We start from the raw sequence: 8,024 nt of genomic DNA on the forward strand, positions 1-8,024 counted from the left end.
GTACATAAAAGAAAAGATACGTTATTATTATTATTATTATTATTTATTTGATTTTTATACCGCCCTTCTCCCGAAGGACTCAGGGCGGTGTACAGGCAAGATAAAACCAACAATACAATATACAGGTTAAAATACCATTTAAAAACCTTATTTAGATTAGCCTGAAAATTAAAATTTGCCGTAAACTAAAAACCCCGTTTAAAAGTTAATAAAATTTCACATTAAAAAATCCAATTTAAGCCAGCCCCGCGCGGATAAAGAGATGTGTCTTCAGTTCGCGACGGAATGTCCGAAGGTCAGGTATTTGGCGTAAACCCGGGGGAAGCTCGTTCCAGAGTGTGGGAGCCCCCACAGAGAAGGCCCTTCCCCTGGGGGCTGCCAGCCGGCATTGTTTGGCGGACGGCACCCTGAGAAGTCCCTCTCTATGGGAGCGTACGGGTCGGTGGGAGGCGTGTGGTAACAGCAGGCGGTCCCGTAAGTACCCAGGTCCTAAGCCATGGAGCGCTTTAAAGGTCGTAACCAACACCTTAAAGTGCACTCGGAAGGCCACAGGCAGCCAGTGCAGTCTGCGCAGGAGTGGTGTTACATGGGAGCTACGCGTAGCTCCCTCTATCACCCGCGCAGCTGCATTCTGGACTAACTGAAGCCTCCGAGTGCACTTCAAGGAGCCCATGTAGAGAGCATTACAGTAATCCAAGCAAGAGGTAACGAGCGCATGAGTGACTGTGCATAAGGCATCCCGATCAAGGAAGGGGCGCAACTGCCGAACCAGGCGAACCTGGTGGAAGGCCCTCCTGGAGACGGCCGTCAAATGATCTTCAAACGACAGCCGATCATCCAGGAGGACATCTAAGTTGCGCACCCTATCCTTTGGGGCCAGTAACTCGCGTCCGACAGCCAGCTGCGGCTGCAGCTGACTGAATTGGGATGCCGGCATCCACAGCCACTCCGTCTTGGAGGGATTAAGCTTGAGCCTGTTTCTCCCCATCCAGACCCGTACGGCTTCCAAACACCGGGACAGCACTTCAACAACTTCATTGGGGTGGCCCGGGGTGGAAAAGTACAGCTGGGTGTCATCAGCGTACTGCTGGTATCTCACCCCGAAACCACTGATGATCTCACCCAACGGCTTCATGTAGATGTTGAACAGCAGGGGCGAGAGAATCGATCCCTGTGGGACCCCACAAGTGAGGCACCTCGCGGTCGACCTCTGCCCACCTGTCAACACCGTCTGCGACCGGTCGGAGAGGTAGGAGGAGAACCACCGATATACGGTGCCTCCCACTCCCAATCCCCCCAACCGGCGCAGCAAGATACCATGGTCGATGGTATCGAACGCCGCTGAGAGGTCTAATAGGACCAGGGCAGAGGAATAACCCCTGTCCCTGGCCCTCCAGAGATCATCCACCAATGCGACCAAAGCTGTCTCCGTGCTGTATCCGGGTCGGAAGCCGGACTGGAACGGGTCTAGATAGACATCTTCATCCAGGTATTGGGGTAGCTGTCGCGCCACGGCACTCTACAACCTTTGCAACAAAGCGAAGGTTGGAGACTGGACGATAATTACCCAAAATAGCTGGGTCCAGGGAAGGCTTCTTTTTTTTTATTATTATTACTTTTTTTGCAACAAACAAACAAAAAGAAAATACATTATTACACCCTTGTGCTATACATAAAAAAAAGGAAGATTTGGGTCTTCGGATATATCCTCACGATCGCCAAAATCCACGTTCTCGAGGTACAGGTACCGAAGCGTCCAATGTTGCAAGCGCAAAGTCCACAAATGGTTTCCAAGTCTTCCAGAAAATATCTTCTTTATACACACCACTTCTAATTTTAATATCACATGTCATTTTATCATTTAAAGCTAATTTCCACATTTCAGAATTCCACTCTTCTATTCTAAAAATCACATCTAGTTTCCAATATCTAGCTATTATAATTCTACCTATTATAATCATAATTCTTTTTCATATTTTGTTAATTCTATTTCCTTAATTACCAACAATAATATAGTTTCCACTCTCAATGTTATTACTTTCCCCATCATTTCAAATATCATTTTCTCCAATTGTTGCCAAAACTTTTTAACCTTATCACATTTATACCACATATGTTCATAAGTCCCCAATTCCATCTCACATCTCCAACATTTTTTACTAATTTTTTTATCCATTTGTGACAATCTTACTGGAGTCAAATACCATTTCCAAACAACTTTATAATTGTGCTCTTTAATCCTTATAGATAAAGTTCTCATAATTCTACTCTTCCAATTCACATTCCAATCTGACTCTGGTATTTCAATATTAAGATCTTTTTCCCAATTTGTCCTCATCACTCTTTGTAATTTTTCATCAGAATTTATAATCTTATAAACCCTACTAACGAGTCCCTTTAGCCCAATTTCATCTTTCATAATCCGAGATACTAAATATTCTTAAGGAGGGGTCTCACCACCGCCTCTTTCAAGGCGGCAGGGAAAACCCCTTCCAACAAAGAAGCGTTGATAATCATCTGGAGCCAGCCTCATATCACCGCCTGAGTGGCCAGTACCAGCCAGGAAGGGCACGGGTCCAGTAAACATGTCGTGCCGTGAAGCCTCCCCAACAACCTGTCCACGTCCTCGGGAGCCACAGGGTCAAACTCATCCCAAATGGGCTCAACAAGACGTGCCTCCTCTCCCTCGCTTGGATCATCCCAAATCCGGTCCAGACCGTCCCTCAGCTGAGCGATTTTATCGTATAGATAACCACTAAACTCCTCGGCTCGTCCCTGCAAAGGGTCATCCCGCACCTCCTGATGTAGGAGAGAGCGGGTCACCCGAAACAGGGCGGCCGGGCGGTTATCTGCCGGCGCAATGAGGGTGGGCGTAGAACGCCTCGCTTCCCTCATTGCCACTAGGTAGGTCCTAGAATAGGACCTAACTAGTGTCCGATCAACCGGGCGACTGGACCTCCAGGTGCTCTCTAGGCGTCTTCTCCGGCGTTTCATCTCCCTCAGCCCCTCGGAGAACCAAGGGGCCGGACGAGATCTACGCCGGGTCAGAGGCCGCAAAGGCGCGACACGGTCCAAGGCCCCGGCCGCGGCCTGTTCCCAGGCCACGACCAGTTCCTCAGTCGTGCCGTGGGCCAGATCCTCAGGGAATGGCCCAAGCTCCGTCAGGAACCTCTCGGGGTCCATCAGGCGCCTGGGACGGAACCACCGTATAGGTTCCGTCTCCCTGCGATGGTGAATGGCGGTTCAGAAGTCTAGGCGAAGGAGAAAATGATCCGACCATGACATTGGTTCTGTTACTAAATCATCTAACACCAGATCATTTAACCACTGTCCAGAGATATAAATCAGATCCAGCGTGCCTCCCCCCGTGTGCGTAGGGCCATCATTTACTCGAATCAGGTCCAAGGCCGTCATGGAAGCCTGGAACTCCCGAGCTGCCGTCGATGACAAGCCAACTGATGGCAGGTTGAAATCCCCCATGACTATAAGTCTGGGGGTCTCAACCGCCACAGCAGCCAGTACCTCCAACAGCTCAGGCAGGGCTGTGGTCACGCAGCAAGGAGCCAGGTACGCGATCACCAAGCCCAGCTGATTCCTATAGCCCCACCGCACATAGAGGGATTCACAGCCGGCAATCTGAGGAACAGTGGTCTCCCTCGGCTCTAGATCTTCCTTAATAACAACCGCCACCCCCCCACCCCTACCTTGGACCCTCGGCTGATGAAATGCTCGGAAACCTGGAGGGCACATCTCAACAAGGGGGACCCCCCCCCTCTGGGCCCAACCAGGTCTCCGTAATGCCCATGAGGTCCGCGGACTCCCCCTGAATAAGATCGCAGATCAGGGGAGCCTTATTAACCACGGACCGGGCATTACATAACATCAGCCGAAGATCCAAGCTCTGAGGATCATGGCCACCCGAGGAACGGGTAGGGACTGAGGGGCCGGAGCACGTGATCGCTCTCAGACATCGAACACGTGCTCCCACAACTCGGTACGGCCCCTCTCCCCCGCCATATCTGCCTCTCCCACTTACCGTACAGATCGAACATCCCTCTAAACCTGGAACGTCCTTCCCCCCTGCCTTCAGACAAGATGGAATAGTGTCGTGAACTAGCACAGGGGCTGGATCCCTCCCCGACGGGTTCTCGCCCCCACCCGTCAAATCCCTCCCCCCCCTTAAAAAACCCTTATTTAAAAAACTATTTCATCAAGGTACAACATTTACAACACAAATGATGGTCAATATATCAATATAAATCATAAAGATTGCCAGCAACAAGTTATAGTCATACAGTCATAAGTGGAAAGAGATTGGTGATGGGAACGATGAGACGATTAATAGTAGTGCAGATTCAGTAAATAGTTTGACAGTGTTGATGGAATTATTTGTTTAGCAGAGTGATGGCCTTCGGGAAAAAACTGTTCTTGTGTCTAGTTGTTCTGGTGTGCAGTGCTCTATAGCGTCGTTTTGAGGGTAGGAATTGAAACAGTTTATGTCCAGGATGCAAGGGGTCTGTAAATATTTTCACGGCCCTCTTCTTGATTCGTGCAGTATACAGGTCCTCAATGGAAGGCAGGTTGGTAGCAATTATTTTTTCTGCAGTTCTAATTATCCTCTGAAGTCTGTAGTTTTTCTTGTTGGGTTGCAGAACCGAACCAGACAGTTATAGAGGTGCAAATGACAGACTCAATAATTCCTCTGTAGAACTGAATCAGCAGCTTCTTGGGCAGTTTGAGCTTACTGAGTTGGCGCAGAAAGAACATTCTTTGTTGTCCTTTTTTAATGATGTTTTTGATGTTAGCTGTCCATTTTAGATCTTGCGATATGATAGAACCTAGAAATTTGAAGGTTTCTCCTGTTGATACTGTGTTGTCTAGTATTGTGAGAGGTGGAAGTATGGAAGGGTTTCTCCTAAAGTCTACCACCATTTCTACGGTTTTGAGTGTGTTCAATTCCAGATTGTTTTGGTTGCACCACAAGGCTATTCGTTCGACCTCTCGTCTATATGCGGATTCGTCATTGTCTCGAATGAGACCAATCACTGTTGTGTCATCTGCGAACTTCAGTAGCTTAACAGATGGATCATTGGAGATGCAGTCATTGGTATACAGAGAGAAGAGAAGTGGGGAGAGCACACAGCCTTGGGGGGCTCCTGTGCTAATTGTACAGGTATTTGATGTGATCTTGCTTAGCTTCACCTGCTGTTTCCTGTTTGTTAGGAAGCTTGTGATCCACTTACAAGTCTGTTCCGGTACCTGTAGCTGGTTTAGCTTAGTTAGAAGAATGTCTGGAATGATGGTATTGAATGCTGAACTAAAGTCTACAAAGAGGACCCTTACATAGGTCTTTGGAGATTCAAGATGTTGTAAGATGTAGTGCAGAGCCATATTAACAGCATCATCTGTTGATCTATTTGCTCGGTATGCAAATTGCAAGGGGTCTAACAGCGGATCCGTGATGGTTTTCAAGTAGGAAAGCACTAAAATGAAGAGGCTTCTTTATATGTGTTCGGCAGTTGGAAAGCGGGCTGATAACAGTCAAGGTTAACAGCCCTGCATGCCAGAGGGATGAAACCATCTGAAGATGTACCTAGGGGGGACGTGGATTGGACAAGACTGACCGGACTACAGGGAGGAGGGCTTGGGGCATATTTCTTATATGTGTATTCCGCCAAATACCTCAGAGCTTGCTTTCATTTTCTTTTCTTTCAGTTCCTACTCAGTAAAAGTATCTATCTCCACAAGCAATGGAGTTGCGGTTTTTCTTTCTTGAGTATTGAAAGGAGGTATATCTGACAGTCATAAGTACACATACAGATTAGATGAAACCTGTCTTAATAGCAGTGGCTGTGAGAGGGACCTTGGAGTTTTAGTGGACAATCAATTAAATATGAGCCAACAGTGTGCAGCCGCCGCCAAAAAAGCCAGTGCAATCCTAAATTGCATTAACAGAGGGATTGAATCAAGATCACATGAGGTACTAGTACCTCTTTATAAAGCCATAGGCCACACCAAGAATACTGCATTCAGTTTTGATCACCACACTGTAGAAAAGATTTTGAGACTCTAGAAAGAGTGCAGAGAAGAGCAACAAAAATGATTAGGAGCCTGGGGGGCTAAAACATATGAAGAATGGTTGCAAGAACCAGGCATGGCTAGTCTAGTGAAAAGAAGGAGCAGGGGAGATATGATAGCAGTCTTCCAATATTTGAGGAGCTGTCACAGAGAAGTCAAGCCATATTCCAAAGCAGCTGAAGGCCAGACAAGGAACAATGGATGGAAACTGATTGAGAAGAAATTCAACCTAAAAATAAGGAGACATTTTCTGACAGTGAGAACAATCAACCAATGGAACAGCTCCCCTTCAGAAATTGTGGGAGCTTCAACACTGGAGGCTTTCAAGAAGAGACTGGACTGCCATCTTATCAGAAATGGGTCTCCTGCTTGAACAGGGGGTTGGACTAGATAACCTACAAGATCCCTTCCAAGTCTTATTCTGTATTCCCTGATGGTATCTGAAGCAGTTGCAAACTCTGATCCCAATAAATCTGGGCTGCTCAACTTCAAGTGGCACCTGAGTAAAAAGTAAATTTATTAACCAAATTTGTAGCCCACTGCACTCATAGGTACCCTCAGCAGCTCATAAAAGAGGAGTATACAGTAAGAGTATATAAAGATAAAAGACAGAATTAACATGATTTCATCCCCAAGCCCTCTAGAACAGCTGTTTTCAATTTTTTCCTGAAGGCTATTTTGAAGACCAATGAACTTTCATCAGAAAGCCGTTCCCAAGATTGACCAATCAATGAAAAGCAATGTTTCTAGGCATTGCTTTTGGAAACGGGACAGCCAGTTGTTTTTCTCACCATAATCATAGTGGCACAGCTGATCACCACACACACCCCCGCACACTGTTCTACTTACCACATGCCTCCTTTTGGCGTGCACTGCACGTGCACACCTTGCATTTGGTGTGTGGTGTGTATTGTGCATGCACAGCCAGCGAACTAGTAGTAAACCGGTTCAGATTTTACCCCTGCTGTCAACAGGTCCTGAAACCTGGCTGGATAGATTTCTGAAGGTGACATCACCACGCTTCCCTCAGTCAGATCTCAATATTCCCCACCATTTCTGTTTGTTTACCCACCACCATCATGGATGGTTGTGGTCTCATTACAGACTGAACCAGCTTTAGCCAGCATTGATTTGAGGTCAGGAGCCCCACTGATCCAGCCACTAAGACTCCAAGCAGAGACAGTCAAAGAAGAAACTGTCAACAGACTGGAGGCCAATAACCTGGAATGCCCCAGTTTCTACGACAGTTCTATGTTTTGCTTATTGGATTGGCTCTAACAAGGAGAGCATACTGCCCCCCTCCCCTGAGATTGCCTGCTTGATGAAATTCTAGCTCCCAGAATGATGCAGGCAACATGGTTCCATGTGCAAATACAACCAGGTGGGTTTTTTGTTTGTTTGTTTGTTTGTTTTGCTTCTTCAGGTTGGAAAATATAGTTTGGAATAAAGCAGGGTGATGCACAAAATACTATGTACAAAATACAGCTGGTATTTTGTACATAATATTTTCAAAATGGTTTGAAAAAACTGGCATTTTCCTCCCCCCATGCTATCAAACTTGAGGGCATCCACTGACACTAAATACTAATAGATTCAAGATGGATGAAGTATGTGGGCAGCAGTTAGTTTTGATTACAACACTGACTTTCAATGTTCTAAGAAGAGACTAAAGAGATTTGCGGAGGAGAGTCTTCTGCTTACTAATGTTGATGTTGTCTTATTACCTCTTTATGGCAATATTTCTAAATACTGGCTGATGGGAAAGGTGGAGGGTGGCTTTTGCAGGCATGCTGGATAGGGAATACTCGGTTTGATAACTGTATTTATGAAAAAAGCTTTTGCAGTTCTTTGATTGCAAACCAACTATGTTAGCAGAGTGGTCTGACTGCAAAAAGGCAGATACAAGTCCCTAAATTGTCAGAAATATTTAATTCACTTTATTTTGG

Source organism: Ahaetulla prasina, chromosome 14 (genome assembly GCF_028640845.1).
Source record: "Ahaetulla prasina isolate Xishuangbanna chromosome 14, ASM2864084v1, whole genome shotgun sequence".
Lineage (NCBI taxonomy): Eukaryota > Metazoa > Chordata > Lepidosauria > Squamata > Colubridae > Ahaetulla > Ahaetulla prasina.